Raw genomic sequence first — 21,473 nt, 5'->3', positions numbered from 1 at the left:
GAACCACCTCCGCTGGCAGACTGTTCCAGACCTTGGGGGCTCGAACAGTAAAGAAATTCTTCCTTATGTCCAGCCTGAAATGGTCTCGCAGTAGTTTATGACCGTTCGACCTCGTCATCCCTTGGGGCGCTCTGGTGAACAAATATTCCCCCAGATCCTGGTGGTCACCCCGATAAACTTATAGGTGGCCATCAGATCACCCCTGACCCTGCGCATTTCCAGGCTAAAGAGCCCCATGGCTCTCAGCCTGTCGTCGTAAGGTTTGTTTTCCTGACCTCTGATCGTGCGCGAGGCTCTTCTTTGGACTCTCTCAAGCTTCTCCACATCCTTTTTGAATTGTGGAGCCCAAAACTGGACGCAATACTCCAGCTGCGGCCTCACCAAGGCTGAGTACAGGGGGAGAATGACGTCCTGGGATTCGCTTGAGCAGCATCTATGGATGCAAGCCAGAGTTTTTGTCACTTTAGTAGCCGCAGCATCGCATTGCAGGTTCATGTTCATCTTGTGGTCAGTGATGACCCCCAAGTCTCTTTCTTCCGTAAATGATCAAATGTCTGGAATTTTGGTCTGCTCAGCATCTATGTCTGTCCCAGCAGTTCCCTGCTTGCCTTAGCAAGGAGCTGCTTGGGGTTGGGGAGAGTGGGTTGAGAGTGATTGGAGGCAAGGGGCACCACATGTGTATGTGTGCCCATATGCCCATAGTTGGCACGCAGCCAGGAAGGGTGGTAGGAGCAACCTGGGCAGCTGGATGTAGGTATGGTGAGAGGGGGTTGGAGGGCTAGGGCTTGGGAACTGTCTGGGGGTCTGTGTGGGGCATGTGAGTAGCAAGGGGTGAGTGTGTGAGGGGGGGTGGGTGGCTGCAGGTACTGAGGGAAGCTGTCTTGGCACTGGGGCTATAGCAGGGCAGGGGAATGGGGGAGACACCTGTCCCTCCAATGGGGGAAGGGGGCAGGGAGGCCCTTCAGGGGCAGTGGAGAGCTGCATGGCCAGGCCAGTGGCAGCAGTGCCCTTGCTTACAGGAGCGGGGTGGCTGGCAGACACTGCAAAGCTGGGAGGAGCAGGGGCTGCAGGTCGGGAGGTCAGGGCTGTGAGGGGCTGTGGCTTGGGAGAGGGGACACTAGGGGGCTCAGGGTACTGAGTCAGAAGGGCAAGACACTGGAAGCACCAGGGGGCTGCAGTTTGGGAGTGAGGGGCATCAACAGGGCCCCAGGGGGGCAGGGTACTGTAAATTGGGAGGGAGGAGCACTGGCAGGGCCAGTGGTCTGCAGGTTGGACATGAGGGACACTGGCAGGGCTGGTGGGAGGGGGGGGCTGTGGTTTGGGAGAGAGGGGCAACGGCATGGACAGAGGTGGGGCACTGCCATATCACTGCCCCCCCCACAGTCATGTACACTCCCGCACAGGTGTCCTCTTTTTTGGAACTGGAAATATGGTAACGCTATAATCAAGGTATTCAACACGTGTTTGCTACAACATGACCAAAAATTATACTTACAGTCTCTATGATCTAATATAAATTGGAGCTATATGTAAAAAACAAACAAACTGCGGACATGAATGTAACTGCAAGCATTGTTTCAATTAAATGACATTCTAATGGTCTGTTAAGTATAAATGAAACTTACTGGCTAGTAAATGGTAAATAAATAAAATATTTCCCCTGAGCTACAACGCTACACATACCTTTTCCAAATTGGAAGGTGGGACACATGCCTCTCCCACTCCTCACTTCAGCCCCCACCAGCACATCAAGAGCAGAGCCGAGCGGGGCGGGGGTGGATGCAGGCTTCCTCCTACAGTCTCAGGACTCCCCACCCTGCTGCTCTTCCCCTGGGAGCCCCCATGCCGGCCCACACACTGGCAGCAGTGGGAGGCACAACAACATGCTGCCACCCTGGCTACTGCTAGCTGGGCAGGGGACATGTCACCATGGTGGTGTGGGGCTCCCAGGGGGTGACAGCAGGGCAGGGTGCCCCAAGTCTTCAGCAGGCAGCCTGTATTCACCCCTGCCCTGTGTGCAAATCTGAGGGTCCCTCTTTGTTTCCCCCCCACCCCGAGGGGAGTGCACAGTAACAGGGAGCCACCCCCCATATACCCCATACCCCTGGACAAGCTGCTCATGGCTGTCCCGCTCCTGCAGGGAGCTGCTCTCCAGGCTGCCAAGTTTCTTCCTGGCTATGTGCATGCTTTCCACTCCCAGCAGCCCCTTGCAGGCTGGAATGCTGTGTGCCTGCAAGAGGAAACCCAGATCCCCACACAGTGCTGTGAATCTAGGACAAATTCTGTCCCAGAGTCATGCAGCCCAGGACCAGGACCTGGTGATCCCATTCCAGGACTGCGCCACCCAGTTAGGGACAGGTGGTCACCCTAGCTACATGCCATTTATTTAAGGGCTGGGATTTTTTTCAGCATTAAGGGCTGGAATTTTGGTCTGCTCAGCATCCATGTCTGTCCCAGCAGTTCCCTGCTTGCCCTAGCAAGGAGCTGCTTGGGGTTGGGGAGAGTGGGTTGAGAGTGATTGGAGGCAAGGGGCACCACATGTGTATGTGTGCCCATATGCCCATAGTTGGCACGCAGCCAGGAAGGGTGGTAGGAGCAACCTGGGCAGCTGGATGCAGGTATGGTGAGAGGGGGTTGGAGCAGTCTCCTTACTGCTCCAGTTAAATGTGTAGCCATAGCATAGCTCAAACTCATCTCCTTTACAGTGCCATTTATTTCAGTAGGGCTGCATCTGTGTAACTGAGTGGCAAGCTTGGCCCAAACCCAGCAAGACTGTCTTTATAGAAAAAGAAGAGAAAGCTACAACAGGCAAGACTTCAACCACAACTGGCATTTCTCAACCTAGCACACAGTAAATTACTAGTTAGTTAGAACAGGGAACTGGAATTTTATCATTTTCTATTCTGTTTTCCAAATGTTGCATCTGGCACATTTTAATTGCATCTTCATCTTGTTTTCTTCCATTAAGGCAAATGAGATGCTGCTTTTCAACAAGAAGCTTACTGCAAGGGAAGCTTGTGCTCAGGGACTTGTGACTGAGGTTTTCCCTGACGAAGTTTTTCAGAAGGAAGTCTGGAGAAAGCTGAAAGTTTTTGCAAGTCTCCCCAGAAATGTTGGTATTAAACTTATGTTAAACTCTTTGCATATACACTGCACACGGAGGCACCCACCTATGAATTTAGTTTGTTTATTCAGCAAAGCATTAGTCCTTCTCCATTCCCTCTTGGGCTAGGTACAGATGTTTGAGCAGGCTAAGGGGAGGTTATATTGCATTTAAAATAACTGCCCAATCTTACTTAATTTTCCCAAGTGAGGACCTTGCACTTAGATCCCTAGTTAGGTCAAGCTAAATGTGAACTGCCCAGAAGTTCAGGAAGGTTCGATTGGTCTAAAAATGAATGACCCAATCTAATTCAACCCTACCTCAGAGGTAGGGTAACTTAGATCAGGTCCAGCAAGACTGACCTAACCGAACTTCTGTACAGTTCCCAATGCAGTCCTGGCTCTGGGAAAGCCTAGCCACTAGCCCCATCCCAAGAGCTGCAATTTTCCTATCCCCAACATCACCACTGGACTGTTTTTAGCCCCTCCACCCCTTGCTCCACCCCAGACAGACAACCTTCTCCCATCTCACAGACCAGCCAGCCTGTGCCCCCCTGCCCAAGCCTGCCAACCTCCCCCTCACATCCCACAGGCTATTCCTGGTGCTGGTGCTAGGAGCTGAGGAAGTAATTTGGGATGGACAGGAAGGGGGAGGGGGAGGTGGGCTGGCTCGTCAGGGGTTTTTTTCTCTGGGGATAGGGGGTGAAAAGCTAAAAAAGCCCCTGGTCCCCAGGTAGGACAAGAGGCCCACCCATCAGATCAACCCCCAGTCATAGAGCTGCCACCCTCTGGTCTGCCCACCCTTCCCCCTATCCCAACTTACTTCAATCAGCCTCTAGAGATCTTGTGGGAAGGACTGCAGGGGTCTGAGTTGGGGTTGGTAGGAGAGCCTCTCCAATCCTGCCAGCTCCCCTGATCCTGCCAAACCCTCCTGGACTCTGCTAGCCCCTCCCCACCATCCCCCCAACCCCTCTGCAGACCCTACTAATCCCACCAAGCCTCCTGTCAACCCCACTAGCCTTCCCAGTCCCCCAAGCCTCCCCCATGGACCCTGCTTGCCTCCAAGCCCTCCCGCTAGCCCCCTCCATACTGACTGATTTTAGATTGAGTGGCCCTTTTTAACCCAATTTGACCTCCATCTAACCTCCCTGAATGTGTGCATGTACCCTTGAGGTGGCATATGAGTTACTTAAGATTTATAAGAAAAGTCACCTTTCCTCCATCCTGTTCACCTTTATAATTTTCGTCAGTTATTCAGTTTCAAAAGTATAAAACCCATTTTCAATACAGCAGTCAACTTTAATGCGCTCTATGACTGAGGTTTTCATAAATAACCAACGTAACAAAATTAAAGAGGTCTGTTTCTCAGGAGATGTCTGTGTCTTCTGATGAAGCTACCTTTGTTTAAGTGTTTGGACATGAAGGCATTAATGATTTTTGCAGACCATAGCCTTTTCAAACAACATATGGTAATCACAAAGTTAATAAACGTATTTGCTAGCTTTATTAGTTTTAACAAGCAGTTATAGTAAAAATGACCACGTGTGTTCATTTTATAAACAGCAGGCGTTTACAGACAGCCCCACAATTTGATATTTAGGTTTCAATTATTAATAAGCTGTTAGTTAAATAGTTAAATTATTAATTAAGCAAAATGCCTACTGGCCTAGTTCTACTGATTAAGTGAAACAAGAAATGTCCCCAGCAAGTGCACAGCAAAAGCAGCACAATTTTTTTTACCTGATTCTGGCAGCAGCCCAATTCACAATTCTGTATGCAAATTATTCCTTAAGAAAGCATGAAGAGTTTGCAAGTGGAATTGTGTGTAGGTGCCACTGGTAGTCTTTGATGTCATAGTTCAACTGATTTTACAGCTGGGTATTTTAGAGTAGACTGTACAATACTGAGTGTGTAGTATCTGGAGAGAGGTGTGCTACCAAGTAAAGGGACACAGGACTGGAAGGGGCCACTGGGTGATCAGATCCCATTTCCTATAATTACAGGCAACTAAGAAATAGCAATTATGTCCAAAAGGATCTAAACAGGATTTATTAAACAGGTCCCCAACCCCCTAGACTCCATCCCAGAACACCTTAGATAACTTTTCCATAGTCCTGACATGACATCAGAACTTTAAGGTAAATTTATGAGAGTCACAACTTTCAAAGGACTCCTAAGTTAAGACCTTACACATTAATAGTATATTTGGTCTTTGTAAAGGTTGATAATATTACATGAGACATATGAAACAGGAAAATAAATAATTCAAATAGAACAGAATTCTTACATCAAGGCCAATCAGGAAGACAGGAAATGATCTAAAATCATCTAATTGAGGAGACATAATGGGTAGAAGTCACACCTGAGTTAAGTAGGTGCAGTTTAAATGTCATGCCGACTCCAAATTTGGCCTAAACTTTAAAACTGCAGTTTGTCTTCCCTGGATATTGCTTTATAGTTACAGCAGTATATTAAACCAGTGGTTGGCAGTCTTCAGAAGCTCTGGGCTAGAAGAACCCCATTCAAGTCATAACTGGTCAGGTGCTAAGACCCAGATGCTGTCACCACTTCTACCCTGCATAGGGTAAGTGCTTACTGCTACTACTTCTTCCCACAGGCAAAATTCAGCCGCTTCAACCCACCATGGCATGGGAGAAATGCCCACCAAATGCTGCTAAAGTCCCACATCCATGGGATCGATCCAGTGGCTTTGGGGGCTGAACCTGATCCATGGGCTGTAGGTTGCTGACCCCTGTATTAAACAGCTTGCATAACAATATTATATGCCCAGGTGAGGGAAATTAAATAGAAACTGACCTCAACATTTTCAAACAAGATTTTCAAAAACCAATAAAAGACTTAGCAATGGAAGCTTCATTGGCCACATCTAGATGAGCATGGATGTTTGGTTCCCTGGGGACAAGTAGCAGTGGCACACCTTGTGCTGACACCTTGTGCTGGTGCTACTTGTTCCCAGGAAACACCTGTGCCGCACACACTCTGGAGTGTGGCAGGTTACCCTGGGTGGGGTAGGGGAGGCTGGGGCCAGCAGCTGTGTTGGCCCCAGCAGCCTTACCTGGGAGCCTGGGGGCCAGGGAAGCTGCAGCTGTGGTGCTTCCTGCAGCAGGGACTCTGGCTGGCAGCTGGAGTGTGGCTCCAGACAGCCAGGCTGTGGTTTTGGGTGGTGTGCACTGCCGCCATCCACCACTCTTCTTTTTCCTGCATGGGTTTTTTTGACCCTGGGATTTCCCAAGGTCAACCCTCCCCTCCCTGCCCCCACAACACTGCAAGGTAGCAGTGCAGAAAATGCCTGAATGTACAGTGTGTGGCACTGTAGATGGGCCTGCTGTACCACATACTACACAGCCACGCTCCTCTGGATGTGGCCACTGAGTTTCAATAACCAGAAACTGTAAAATACCATATTTACTCAAACAGAAGACAATCCTGATTATATGATGACCCCCTCCCCCACAGTAATTAGATTCTATATATGGAAAATTTATAAAATTTGTTATAACTCTCCAGGTATAGAATCTTAAATTTGTCCCCCCTCCCACTTGACACAAGAATTTTGTTCTATATGAACATTTTCCTGTCTCTAATGTCTCATGTAATATTATCAACCTTTACAAAGACCAAATATGAGGGGTCAGATTGGTCTCTATTTCCTCCCAGTTTTTTTCCCTTGGCAACCCCTTCCCTCTCTTCTTAGTGTCAGCCCCTGCACTCAAGGAGAGCAGGGAAATGAGAAGCAAATTTGAGAACAATAACCTTGAAACTAAACTTGGATGTAGCAATTTGCTTATAGTACCCATACATTTAGTTTTTCCAGAATTGATGCATATTATCTTTTCTTGAGATACAAAACTGCTACAAGTTTTAGTATAGGTACTCCAGAAACACATTTTTGAGCAACACTTGGGTACCTACTTATATGTAGTACAAACTATGCATAACATTAGTCCAAAGGCAAAGGTTTATGCTTTACCACACAGTTCATACCAGAGTCAATAGAGTTTCAAGCCATAGTGACCCCATTGCTCAGCATGGCTCAGTATGTGTATGTATACCAGATACCACCCCCACAAAGGAGCCATGTGCTAATTAGTCCCCACTCATGACTGCACCCAAGTCATGAGTCCTGGGCTGATCCAAAAATGGATATGTAGATGTAGATGAGGTACAGGGCAACCTGGTCTGGCTTCACCTCATGAAGGGCAGGGCCACACTACTCATATGGGACAGGTTGAGAGAGGGAGGCTCAACAGACATATTTTGGGTGAACTGTTTGGGGGCCCATTTTTGATGTTTACCAGACATTTAAGGTTGGTGAAGAACCAGGAATCATTGGTAGGGATCTACCTAAATCACAGCAGAAGAGCACTGTGCAGCAGCTTCTTTAATCTTGGCTTTTTTGCTGTGTGTCCTCCCCCCACCACTGATTGGTGAAGGAGCTCTAGTGGCCCCACCACTCACTCTTGATTGGCCAGGAGGCAAAAACTGTGGTTTTAAATATGCCTATGGTTACCATATGTCAGGGTTTTCCTGGACATGACCTCTTTCTGGGTCCTCCAACTTCCATCTGGGCAGGTTTTTTTTAAATATACTGCCTGGGATTTTGCTGTTCTAGCCCTTTTTCAATATCAATCCTGGCAGAACTGCCTTTTCTGGCTTGTCCTAGTGGCATGCATGTTTACCAGGGGTCTGCGTTTCCCATTTGCTGCAGAAAAACGTGGATTTTCCTCTTTAGAGGAGGAAAGCACAAGTTTCCTCTTGCAAGCTGGCAGCCTTCCAGCCTGCAGAGTGGGGTGATTGGAGGTAAGGGGCACCACACATCTGTGCACACAGATGCATGTGGCTGGAATATAGCCAGGCAGGGTGATAGGAGCAGCCCCAGCAGCTGCATGAAGGTATGTCTATGGGGAGTGGGATTGGAGGGCCAGGGCTTGGGGACCGTCCGGTGGTTCTATGTGCATGTGTGTGTCAGGGGGCCTGAGAAAGGTGTCCGGACACTGGCACTGGGCAGGGGGGTGGCAGGAGAGGCATGTGCCCCTCCAGTGGGGGAAGGGGGGCTGTGGGGCCCTTCAGGAGCAGCAGGAAGCTGTGTGACTGGGCTGGCAGCATAGGGGCTAGTGCCTGTGCTTGCAGGGGTGGGTGATGTTGCCTGTCAGGGGGGCCTTGCCAGGCTCCATGGCATGGTGCAGGAGCCCATTAAGGGTAGGGGGTGCAACAGGCCTCCCTCCCTCCTCCCTCTAGCCTGTGCCTGGGCCAGACTTGCTTCACTGCCACCCACACAAGTTGGAGCCACTGCAGCTGCCATGCTCCAGCCTGGTCAGGCTGAGAGCAACTGGGGGTCCCACTCCAGCAGGATTGGGGGAGCAGGGGGCTGCAGGTCAGGAGTGAGGGGCACTGGCAGCACAAGGGAGCTGCCAGTTGGGAGTAAGGGGCACCAGCATGGGACTGTGGCTTTATTTTTGTTTTACATTTATTTTCTGAGGCAATAATGCTAGTTATTTACTGTAAGTTAGACACTGTCCCCCCCTGCAATTATACACTATCCCTCCTGCCCACCTTCTCCCCCAACAGGTATCCTTTTTTTGGAATTGGAAATATACTGTTGTTTTCGTCTCCCACCATCAATTGGCCAAGGGGCCCCAGTGGCCCCTCTGCTTGCTGCTGATCAGCCAGGAGACAAAAATTGTGGCATATTTAAAATCTGTGGGTTTTGCCTTCCATCTGAGCAATGGGAGTGAGTGGTGGGGACACCAGGGCCTGTCTACTGGTCAGCTGGAGGAAAGGAGAGCGAAAAGAACAAGAAGCTGCTGTGCAGTGCATTTCTGCCATGATTTAGGTAGATCCCTAATCATTGGAAGTGAGAAAGAAAAGGCATAGCTCAGGTGTAGGAGTAAAGAGGTCAAAATATATACAATGTAGTGGTTCACCATGATCTGAAAGAGTCGGTCATGAGGGGAATGATGTTTAATAGGAACCATCAGAAGTCTCATTCAGATGGGCTGCATCTGAACCTCGTGGTAGGTTCCTAGCAGCATGTTTGCCCAGTGTAGGCTATGTGTTTTATAGTCATGCTTAGTGGCAGCTGCATTTAGTCAACTTCATAGGTGGCTTCCATTGCTAAGCACATACTACTTTTGGCAGCAGTTTAACGGTAGACAAAATATTTTGTGAGATTTCCTTATAGGCAATTACAATGAGAGCTTTCTCCCCCCCACCCCCATGCTAATTGTGGGGGGAAACCTCATTTTATATTCAAGTAAATATGGCATAATTTCATTAGTTACTTACATTCTGATTTGGTCTAAGATGTTTTATGAAATAAGGTACATGAGATCCACATGAAGTAGTGAGCTATAGCAGAGATACGATCAGATGTTAAGCAAGACACAGCAGGTTAAGCTATCGTGCACATCTTACCAAAAATATATATAAATCTAGTAGTTTCAAACAGATTCAAAGTATTAGATCCAAAGCACATGAAGAAATTTTTTTAAAATGACAGGAATATATTATTTCCACCTTTGTTTTCTTTAGAAAGTCCCCTGGATTGAGGCAACTTGTAACATCCCATAAACCAAATATGATAGAGAACACTGAAGGGTACTTATGCTTTGTTTTAAGCCAGACTTGTTGGCCTAGGGGTTACATAGGAGACTATGGAATCTTACAATGGTATATTCATGCTATCAAATTACATTACTCTTCTGTTTTCCAGTCCCTGGCACTGTCAAAGCAGTTGATCCGAAGTGTGGAAAAGGAAAAGCTCTATGCAGTTAATTCCCAAGAGTGTGAGCAGATTGTGAAGAAATACTTTTCAAAGGAATCCATGAATGCAATTAGGAGCTTCTTCCAAAAAAAGTCAAAAATGTAGCCACATAATCAAGAATGGAAGTGAAACACCTATTTCTCTGATGGATTTCTTATTGCAATTTTGTATTTGTTCCTTTCTTATATATAATTTTTCTGGATTTAATTTAGGATGGGTATAAACAACTGTGCAGCTGACACGGGTTGACTGACTCTTTACATAGCTGGGCTGGCTTCTGTATGGATTGATGTGTTTTTTCTTCTGGCCTTGGCATGCTTTACGTGTCATCCCATATGTCAAGAAAAAACAGCACCCTCTTTCAGGTCATGTTCTGTTACACAACATCCATTTTACTTTGTTTAGTTTTAGAAAGCAACTGTCCAGCAGACCCAATTAGTAACACTAACCTTTGAACCCTTTGCTATACTTTGGACTTGGCCTCACCAGTCAGCCTGATATACAAGGGCAAAGCTGGGTCCCAGGGTACTTCATAAGCTGTTGTCTAGTAGACAAGAAGAGTTTCTTCAGTCTGTCTCCTATTCCTGTAATCAAGGAGAGGATCCAACTCCAAATAGCCCTTTACCAAGAAAGTTAATATAAAAGGGCTGTGTAAAGCTTCAGGTGGTGAAAGCCAAATTGAATCAGGGGACCAATTTAAAGGTCCAAATTGATTCAAAGCTCTCCAAAGACCGGAGGCTACTTACAGAGCCTGACTCATTGCTGCCTCTGGGTGGCCCCAGGAAGCAGAGGTCCTTGTCTGCCATCTCCCATCTCTGGCCCCACATGGGTGCCACTGTTTCCAGGCTGGCTGCAGTGCAGCTTCCTGCCCCCTCCCTCTCCTCATGGTGATGGGAAAGCAAACCATTGCAGCAGCTGGAGGTGAAACACTTGTCACCCACCACCTGCTCAGGGTAGCCTGCTGCAGGCTAGGAGCATGGGCAGCAGCAGGGGGAAGCAATGAACCACTGAAGCCCAGTCCAGTCTGGCCCTGCATCCCAGGGTCATAGCCAGTGACTGGCCCAAGATAGCCCACCCCTCCCTTTTGCACCAGCAGTGGCAGAGCAAACCATCATGGCAGATGGAGACGAAGCACCTGTTACTTGCCGTCTGCTGGGTGCTCGGGGTGGGCTGCTGTGGGCTAGTTGCTGCCTGTGCTCCTGAGGAGTGGGGCCAGGCCGAACTGGGCTATGGCAGTCCATTGCCGAGCCATGCCTCTGCCCATGCTGTTGGCCTGCAGCAGCCTGCCCCAAGTTCCTGGTGCTGCCACAAGCAGACTGTGGGTAACAGGTGCTTCACTTCTGCCTGCCACAGTGGCTTGCTCTGCCACAGCCATCAATGGATGGAGGGGGCAGGGAGCCATGCTGCAGCTGCAGCCCATCTGCAAACTGCAGCCCCCATGTGGGACGGGAGGTGGCAGACACTGACCTCTGCCCCTTGGGGCTGCCCCAGCCTGAGCCGCATTGCCGCAGCAGGAGGCAGCAGTGAGTCAGGCTCCATAACTAGCCCCGGCTCCACCCTCTGCTTGCAGCCAGGTCACATCCCCGGTCCCTATTCCCTCCCCACGGCTGGCTGGCCTCTCCTCTGAGGGACTCGGCTCAAGGCCCCGTTTCAGTGCCCCTACCGCCGCTGCCTGGAATCGGGGGATTAAACCCCCCTTTCTCTTCAGGCTACAAGTGTTTGGCCATCGTAGCCCCGGGTGTACAAGTGGAGCCCATTGTTGCCTGTGCTGTTTCCCCCACCTGCAATGAAGGGAATAAACCCTCGCTTCTCCTCAGGCTACTGGGGTCTGGCTCTCCCCCTGCTCCTGGACAAGCAAGGGTTGTGGGGGGATGGGGATGCCTGAAAAGGGCTGCTTCTCAGTCTGCCTGGCAGACCTAGTAGCACTCCATTGCAGGGTTTCATACTGCCACCCCTTTCTCAGTCAGCTGGAGCATTGATAGTGCTCTGGCCAGGGAGGAGAGGGGTGGGGCCAACTGCTTGGCTGGAATAGAAAGCCCAGCCCACCCAAGGCTGCAGAGCATGCTGGGGGAGTCTGGTTTAACTTGAACCAGGAAGGGGTCTGAGACATAAGTTCTGTAAACTGGCTTGACCTTAATCAGTTAAGTCTGACAGTACATTCAACCAGGTTTATCTCAAAATGGTTTTGGCCACTTTCGGAACTGGTTTCTGTGCAATGAACTTCTGTTCTGTTACAGGCTTAAACCAGTTTCTGATCACTTAAACTGGTTTGTGTGTAACTTATTCTCCCAGGGTAGAGACAGAACTTGTGCATTAAAGAACAGCATCTTACACAGGAACAAAGTAAGCTTATTTGGGGGAGTTAATAGTATTGAGCACACTGAGGTGAGTGGACTGAGAGGAGAAAAAGGGAATTAGTAAAAAAAAAAAGCAGCAAAGGAAAGTAGGAGAAGAGGAAGCATTTGAACAGCTTGGAGAGAGAAAGGAAACCGTTCAGAGAAGCAGGGGGGCAGTATTCTTAATTGTAGGTACACACAGCTAAAAAAAATTGATACATCAACAATTAAAAAAAAAAAATTCAGGCTTCTTTTTTTTGGCGGGGGGAGGGAGGTGCGGAAATCCCTATGAGGGGGTAAGAATTGTAGATTTAGGCTGTGGTCATGCCAGTGATTAATATATGCCCCTACATAAACCATTTAACAACATCATTTTGAAAAAAAAAATGGAAGTATTACAGACATGGAAGCCACCAGTTAATGTTACTTACCCAGATAAATGAACCCATTATTTTGTAATCTGGACACTCAAGAAATTTAAGTATAACGTCATAACATCCACAAAAGATGGATATTTTACACATTTAATGGGAACCAAGAACACATTGGGCCAAGTGTTTAAAAGGTATTTATGCAAGAGATTTATTTAACATGGTATCTTTTATTGGACCAACTGTCTAGCTGAGATAGAGTTAGACAAGCTTTTGTATGCAAGACATAAGAAGAGACAACTTGTGGGATTTTCAAAAGTGCCTGTATCTTTATGCATTTACAATTCCTTTAAAGACCCAGCCACAAGTGTTTTCCCATAGATGCTTGCGGTGGAGCTATGGAACCCAAGTTTTCCTAATCCCAGTATCCTGTTGTAATCATTAGACCAGCGATTCTCAACCAGGGTTATGGGACACCAAGGGATGCCACCAGGTCTGAAGAGATAAACAAGTGAAGGTTCAGGTCTGGCCTGGGTGTTCCCCTGCCCCTCACTGTCCAACCCCTCTGCAAGGAGATAAATACTATAATAAAGTTTGTTTCTGAAATGGGATGCCACTCAGTTTACAAAAGACAGAGGGATGCCTTTAGTCTAAAAAAGATTGAGAACTACTGTATTAGATCATTCTCCATCTTCCAGCCCCAACAATGAACACCGCCATAGATGATACTTAAGGACTTTTAAAAATAGTGCTAGTAGCAATTAACTTCAGTGTTAAAGGAATAATAAGGCAGAAACAAGAGCAAGTCACTACAAAGGAAAGCATCAACAACCTTAGAAGGAAAAAGGAGAGCTTTGTATTTTCACAGTAATCTCTAGAACCAAGAGTCCTGAAAATACAGAACATAGCAGAGAGTTAGTCTGATACTTTAGATAGCTGAATAGAAAGTTTACAATATAGAACAATAATATAAGTCATAGAAAAAAAAGTATTGTAAAATAAGATTTCGTGGCACTAAATCTATACCAAAGCCTCAATTCTGTATATCTTCACTATTTCACAGCTGAACAGTCCCACTGAGATCAGTGAAAATAGAAAGAGCTCTACACTTCCCAGAAAAGCTCAGTAGCTCGATGATTTAAGGAATTAGCAATTTCATAGCTCGTGTGCTATTCAGATGCATTTAAAGAATTTAGTGTCTCAGTGGGTGAGCCTTAGTTAAACACAGGGTACTTTTCATGAAGGTAAAAATCTGTATCAAGGAGGAAGGCAAACAGCAGTTATCCTGTCTTGACCTTTTAGAGAGCAAGACAGACCGTCTACTACATCCTGACAAATTATTGCCATTTGGCTTCCAGCCAGCCCAGCTGTAACTCATTTAAGTTGTCACAGGTGTAGCCAATACTGCTTCAATTGCTGTTGATGGGTATGGGCAATTACACTGTAGAAACCAACTCCTCATTACAAGGAGAGGCTGGAAGAAAGCAGATTGATGCTGGTCATACTGCCCAAAACAAAATCATTACTCCCTTCAGGATCTAAAGCTATTAAGGGCCTACTTCTCCATTAGATTTGATTTACACTGATGCAATCTCATTGAAATCAATAGGAAAAGGAGAGTTTGCATATGACTTAAGCCTTAAGGAATCTATGAGCCAAAACTAAAAGGAAAGAAAGAATGAAGTTTGTCCAAGTCGAAACATTGTAATCAAGCAACACCCTCCATAGCCCAGAAGTTTCCTAACCCTGGAACTGCCTAAACTCTTGCATCGGCCCACTCAACCTGAGCAAAAAAAAAAAAATTACCTATGCCACTTAAGTTCTGCTCCTAACCCCTGCAGATAGCTAAGATCAGATGGAAGCAGTTGGGTAGGTGGCAGCCAGAGGCTTTCCTGGAGTCAGGATCCCTTGAGGGCAAATTATCCTGCCTGATGCCTTGCTTAGGTGCTTCTGCTCCAAAGAAGAGTGGGACAACCCTAAGCTTTTGACCCTAGCAGCAATAGACCTGATCCTGGAAGCTCTGAGCATGAGTTCAGCAAACCATTCTTTTCCATGCTTATCCCCTTCACTGTAGTGCGCTTGAAAATGACCCAGGCACTGCCACCTGTGAGCACAGAAGCCTGCCAACAATCATCCTATAACTTTTTGGTCCTTTCTTCCAGCCTTTCTTGCAGTTCATTTCTACTGCCTGAAGCCAAAGTGAAACCCAGAATGAGACAAGTTGCCCACAAAAATTCCTGGAAGGGCTTCATTTGGGAAGGCACCTATCAGGTTAGGATGGGTGAGCAGGATCCACGGAGGGGGGTGCTGCATGTGACAAGCCAGGTCCAGAAGCCAGGATGTCCAGAAGCCAGGATGTCAGTCAGAGAGTGGAATCCAAAAGCACACCAAGTCAAGGACACCAGAGGAGTAAACAGAGAACAAGATCACCAACAAGCAAAGTCAGGACAACCAAGCCAAGAACAGCATTTAGGAACAAGCCAGAAGGCATAAAAGAGTCATGGGCCAAGTAGAACCCTATTGCCCAGCCACTTCTTGTTCAGGGGGGTTATATGTGTGAAGTGGAGGGTCAGCTGACCACAGCCAGCCACTCTGGTAACAGAGAGTGGGAAGAGGGTTAAGCCATGCTGGAGTCCTCAGATTAGCCTTGACTGATTTTGGAGGTCTGCTTTGGGTGGTACGTTGATGAGTGGCTGTGTTGGATAGGCTGCGGTTCAAGGTTGTGACCTGACATCAACCCCCACTCCAATTCCAGTCCAAGGTAGGTGGTGGTCCTGGCTTCTCATGGAATTTTCTCAGCTGGTTGGGGGCATAGATGTTTTCTGCTGGTCTTCATGTGTGCTCTTTGGGCCCATATCTTTCCCAATCTACTAAGTAATGCAACTTCCCCTGTCTCCACTTTGCATCTAAATACTGCTCCTGTCCCTGTCCCTGGGTTGTTATGGAGGGGAGGTGCTAGTTCGTGTTTCTTATATTGCAGAAAAGAATTCTCTATATGTGGCTTGAGTAGCAGCATATGGATCTTCAGTGTCCAAGGCAGCTATAGTTCAAAGGCTATAGTTCAAATTTGACTTGGTGGGTTATGTGGAAGGGGATAAGGAAACAATGGTCCAGCTTCTGTGAGGGCAAATCCATGCAAAGTAGTTTGTGTGACAACCACACTTCTGTCCCCTGGAGTAGACAGGACCTGGCTGGCACTGCTCATCTGCTGCTTTTGTGCCTGTTTTTGCCTTTTCCAGGTGTTTTATTAGTTCCTCCGGGACTTTATAAATGTGGTGTACCCATTCTCTAGCCAGAGGCTTGTCAGAGTCTGTGGGTAAAGGGCAGTGCAACTTGGAATGGAACCCATATTTTACAAAAAACAGGGTTTTCCCAGTTAAGGTGTGCTTGGAGTTACTGTATGGACATTCTATGAGGGTTAGGAGTGAGAACCAGTTATTCTGTTGAAAATTAAGGTAAAAATGGAAACACTGCTCTAAGACCTGATTGGTCCCCTTGACCTGGTCATTTGTCTGGGGATGACAGGCCGACATGAGATGGGCACAGACTCCCACTAGGCACAGAGCTTCATGCCAGAACTGGTAGTCATTATAGATTCCAAGATGAACATGGGCCGCCAACATGGGGATGCAGTCAGGAAGGCTAATTGCACCTTGTCATGCATCCACAGATGCATCTCAAGCAGGTCCAAGGAGGTGGTCCTCCCCCTCTATGCGGCACTGGTCCGGCCGCAGCTGGAGTCCTGCGTCCAGTTCTGGGCGCCGCACTTCAGGAGGGATGTGGATAACATGGAGAGGTTCCAGAGGACGGCTACACATATGATCGGGGGCAGCAGGGCAGGCCCTACGAGGAGAGACTAAGGGACCTGAACCTGTTCAGCCTCCACAAGAGAAGGCTGAGGGGGGATCTAGTGGCCTGTTACAAACTAGTCAAAGGGAAACAACAGGCACTGGGGGAGTCCCTGTTCCCCCAAGCACTACCAGGAGTAACAAGGAATAACGGCCGTAAGTTGACCGTTCAAGATTGGCAGCTCTATGGTGACATCCACGGAGACTGCAGATTATGGCCAAGGCAGGGTGGGGAGGGGTTGGAGGAGTCCACGAGGCCTCTAAGAGGGTTTCTTGGTGAGGGTACAAATTTCTCAAGAGTGGACAGAGGCCTTCACTGTCTTGCACAGTTATGGCCACCAGGAGTAATGGGAGATGAGGCAGTAAGTCTTCTCTGTTTCAGGATGGTCTGCTAATGGGGAATTCATAGCTTGGGTGAAGGAGAGTTAATCTATCCTGACCTAGGGGCACATAGATTGTACCCCAGAGAAATATCAACCCATCTTGGATCCAATTCAGTTGTTGTGTGCTCTTCTGGGAAAAAACAAATGTAAAAACAAAAGCAGAGAAAACCCCCCAAATATTTTCTCTCCAGTGGTGGCAGGGAGCAGGGAGAGGAGGTTTGCTAGGAGTGCAGCACTGATGAAGTTATGGGGCTTCAGAATAGGACTGGGTTTGGGTGACTCTTTTGACAAGTCTGCATCATACTTGACCTTCTGGGAGAAGGTCTCTGCCCCTCCATTTCTAGGCATAAGCTGGTAAGTTATCTGAAAGTCAAATTGGGAAAAGAAGAGGTACCACTGAAATTGTCTCTGGTTAAGCGCCTTATGCTTTTGGAGCTACCTGGGCCAGAGCCCTACCCCTGCCCCTGCCCCTGCCTCTGCCCTGCCCGGTTGTGACCAAGTGCAGCAAGGTCCAGGGGAAACTGCAGTGTTGCAGAGTCATGGGGCTGGCAGGGACCTGCAGGTCACATCCAACCCAGCCCTGCCCATGGCAGGATTAGCCCTGTCCAAACCCTCCCAGACAAACCCCATGCCCAAGAGCTCTGAGCACCCCTGACACAGCCGCAGGCATCGCCCCTGCCCCTGCTCCTGCCCTTGGGAAACCAGGGGGGCCAAGGCTGCAGCCGCCAACTTCCTGCTACTGCAAAGGGGGTTCATACATGCTCCAGAGACCCCGGGCAGGGGCTGTGCCCTTGCTGCAGAGGAAGGCAACCTCCCCGCCCCAGCCTGTTCCAATCTGACTGGGGGGGAAATCCCTTCAAAGCCCCAAATCTGGAATTGCTCCGATCTTGAGTGGAAACGCAAGACCCTCTAAGTCCTCTAAGTTTGGTCCCAGCAGAAGCATGGGCACAGCCCAGTGATGCCATCAGTCTTTTCTGATAGCAATAATTCTTGCCAAGGGCCCTGGGGAAAATCTGCAGAGCATGGGCTGTTTTTTCTCCTGTGTTTCTCCTCCTTAGGGTTGGCTTTAGTATCAGAACCAGAAGAGATACTCAGACTCCATGAGGTCTGACAGTCCTGCATTCAAAAGCTTGTCTAACTTTATCCCAGCTACATAGTTGGTCCAATAAAGGATATCATGGGAAGAAATCCTTGCCTCTTGTGTACTTTCTACATCACTGTTACACTACCACAGACTCCATGTGATCCAAAGTTAGGCTCACTGCAGTGAAACAGTACAAGCATCATTTGTCATTGTGACAAATAAGGCTAAACGCTCTTTTTATTTTGCTAATGGAGCTTACTAGTGTAACCCAAGTGGTACTCCAAGACGAACCCCCTCTCCAATTGAAGGGATCAGAGCAGATGCATGAGAGCTGTGGGAGGTATAGGGACCCTCCTTCCCCTATAAAGCAGAGCCAGGTCACCACTGGGGACTTAACCATACACCTTTTAATGAGAGAAACAGTGGTGGGAACATAATATATATAAACCAGGGGGTATAGGGGACACTACAATACCCCAGGGGGATGGGATTCAATAAAGGTTAGGCATTCACATTCACAGACTTAATTATCTAGTTAACAAAAGACAGGCTGAATAAAATATAAAATGCAAACAACACAATTAACAATACTGATTGGCTGACAAGATATAAAATGCACAAAATACAAAACATCAAATAACAAGAGATATAGGGTATAGGTACCTGGAGGGGGAAAGGGAAAACACAATGACCCCCTCCACTCCAACGAGAATTTCTCCCCTGTCATTTCATTCAAACCTACTTGACCCAGCTAGGACTTAAACTTGGATCTCCCACCTGGCAGTTAGAAACTCTACCACACAGACACTAGTGCTGGGACTACTCTAGGCTGCTAAGGCTTTTGACCTTCTGGACGCCCAGGCCTCACATCAAGCTGCCCTGCCTCTTGCTAGAGAAACTGGAAGCAGAGCTAGGAGTCTCTCAGGTCGCTGCACAGCTTCTTGCTGGAGCCAGACAGGGAACCTCTCCACACCACACCGACCCAGCCTCTTGCTGGGGATCCTGGAGTCCAGCAAGGAGCCTTTCCTGCCGGCTGTACTGCTGAGGGTTCAGCTGCTGCCTGCAGATCCTGGGCCTTTAGGCTTTTCTGAGGTAACTGCTCCCACCTTACTGGCCCAGCTCTTGCCAGCTCTTTGAAACTCCTTCCTCATCATCCCCCACAGGTCTCCCCTGAATCAGCTACACTGCCCCTTTTATCCCCCTCCAGATGACCCAAAGGGCCAATAAGGGGACATGGAGGTGAGTCTCTGGGGCCTGATTGGTGAGGAAAGGGAATCCCAAGCACTCCAACCACTTTTACCATTTCAAAACCCCTGGGCCAAATCACTACCAGCTAGTCCGTCACACTAGGAGTGTCCAGCTTCTGAGTTACCCAAACAGCAGCGATAACCACTTTATAAATCCATTCCACACCTTGAATACTGTACCCAGTTCTGGTCCCTGCGTCTCCAAAAGGATAAGGAAGAAATAGAGAAGATTCAAAAAAGGGCAACAGAAATGATTAGTGGTATGAAGGGGCTGGCCTATGAGGAGAGGCCTGTTCAATTTACAAAAGAGATACTTGAGTGGGGGATATGTTAACACTGGTTTACAAAATACTGAGAGAAAGTGGATAGGAACGTATTATTTACTGTCTCTCACAATACAAGAACGAGGGGTCACAAGTTGAAACTAATAAAAAGCTTAAAACTAACAAAAGGAAGTTCTTTTTCACACAGTGGGTAATTAAAGTGTGGAGCTCATTGCCACCAGATGTGGAAGCTGAGAATGTAGCCTGATTCACAAAGGGATTGGACATGTCTTGTCGGGAAGGGGCATCAGTAGCTATTAAGCACGTGAGTGAAGGCACAGCCTCTGAATCATAATTTCCTGGACCTTAAATGCTGGAGGCTGCAGGGAAGAGACGAACAGGGGAAAATCCCTGGGCAGATCCAGGTCACTCTCCCTTCTAGCCTCCACTCTCTGCTGCTGTCAGGCGGGAGACTGGGCAAGAAGGACTGGCGTTCTGACCCGGTGAATGATAGTTCTTACGTTCTGTCCTTGCAGTGTCGGGACATTGGCAGGATATTGGCAATGCCCTTGGCCCTGCTTTATCTGGGACAGTTGCAGAGTGTGTTTGATGTTTCAGCCATTGTGGCTGGTGGTTGGGTGCAAGGGTTAATTCCAAAATGTTTAAGTATGGATTAGAGACAAACCTTTGCCTGGGATGGTGTAGACAGGGCTGGCCCCTGGAGTTCAACTACATGTGACCTCCTGAGGACCTTCCAGTCCAGCTCTTCTCTGATGTCAAAGGGAATTGCATGCAGGGACTGAACAGGCAGCTTTTAGAGTTTCTGTTTGAGTTTGGAGCTTTTGCTATGTTTCTTGAGGGAAATGGCTCTCGGTTCTTCCACCCCATGACTAGGAAGAAGCACTTTGATGTCTTAGCTGTGTCCCAAGGGTTCATACCAGAAACAAACCGATCAGCAGTGAGAGCTGCAGGGCAAGTGGGGTCTGGAGCTCTATCACCTGACAAATACAATTTCCATACTTTGTTGTTGTGAGGGCCCATGAGGTGCCACCCAGCCCCAGAACTGAGGGGTAAATTTGAGCACACAAACAGTGCCCTACTGGGGCAGACCAATGGTTCAGGTAGCCCAAGGACCTCTGTCCCATAGTGGCAGGGTTGGAAGCTCTAGAGCAGTGGTGCTCAACCTCTGTCCTGGATTGCACCCACCGACTGACCTGGCCTGCCATCCCCATGCAGGATCTGGCCTATGGACCAGCCCCACAACATTCATCCAGCCCACAGGGTCAGAGCAGTTGCTTCTGAGGGAGAGTGTCTGAACAGAGTACCTCTTGTGATGGTGCGTATATTGTAATGGGTAGGTGGGTTTTTCTTTGTGGGTTAAGGTATATGATGAAAAGTGACTAAACAGTATTGTCCCACACTGAGAGAGGGGCTATACAGTGCCCTCCGGTTCGTTACTGATCTGGATTTACAGGAGGAGGAAGGGTTGGAAATGTAACGGTTTTAAGCAAAAGAAAGTTTATTTACTCACTCCTCTTGATGAGATGGCTAGAGGAGAGGGCAGACATGCATCTTGAGTTGCGTTTCAGGTGGTTACAAACAGGTTCACATCGCGAGATACGATATAAAGATCGAAATGAGATGCTCTGGAGAACACAGGAAATTAGGATGGAGGGGATCGTTCAGCGGGAGACAATAGGGTGATCGGCCCCAGGGGGTAGCATCAAGTCCGGCTCGAGTTACAGTGAAATGGCGGTCTCTCCGAACAAAGGACGGGGAGAGTTTTTATAACTTTTCTTATCTAGTTTTACTCTGTGTCAGCCAATCATGACTACAAATGGATTCTTCTTTGTCTGCTCAGGTTTCAACACAGGCTTTCCCCTCCTGTCAGCCCAGCCGTCAGGACAGGGGCGGGCGGGGGGTTGTTTTCGTTTGTGTGGTACTGGGCCTGTTTGGTCACAAGAGGGCGCATGCGGCTCATCAATCAAAAAAAAAACAAAAAACACACTCAGGTAGGCTCTGGAGCGGTGAGAGACGCGCGGGTTAAGCCCGCTG

General features: G+C 48.1%; 2 long non-coding RNA genes across 2 annotated transcripts in view; one reads left to right on the top strand and one right to left on the bottom strand.

Annotated features, from left to right (window-relative positions):
• The window catches only part of LOC109315183, a 35,379-nt gene that overhangs the window by 12,939 nt on the left and 967 nt on the right, over positions 1-21,473 (bottom strand). The gene's annotated exons all lie outside the window — the stretch shown is intronic.
• LOC109315179 lies at positions 2,971-10,036 on the top strand. Its single transcript, XR_002102454.1, has 2 exons — positions 2,971-3,112; positions 9,836-10,036. It is a non-coding gene; the product is annotated as an uncharacterized LOC109315179 (long non-coding RNA).

Source organism: Crocodylus porosus, unplaced genomic scaffold (assembly GCF_001723895.1).
Source record: "Crocodylus porosus isolate Cpor-Errol unplaced genomic scaffold, CroPor_comp1, whole genome shotgun sequence".
Classification (NCBI taxonomy): Eukaryota; Metazoa; Chordata; order Crocodylia; family Crocodylidae; genus Crocodylus; species Crocodylus porosus.
Note: the sequence above shows the minus strand (reverse complement) of the source record. Positions and strands in the feature narration are given on the sequence as shown.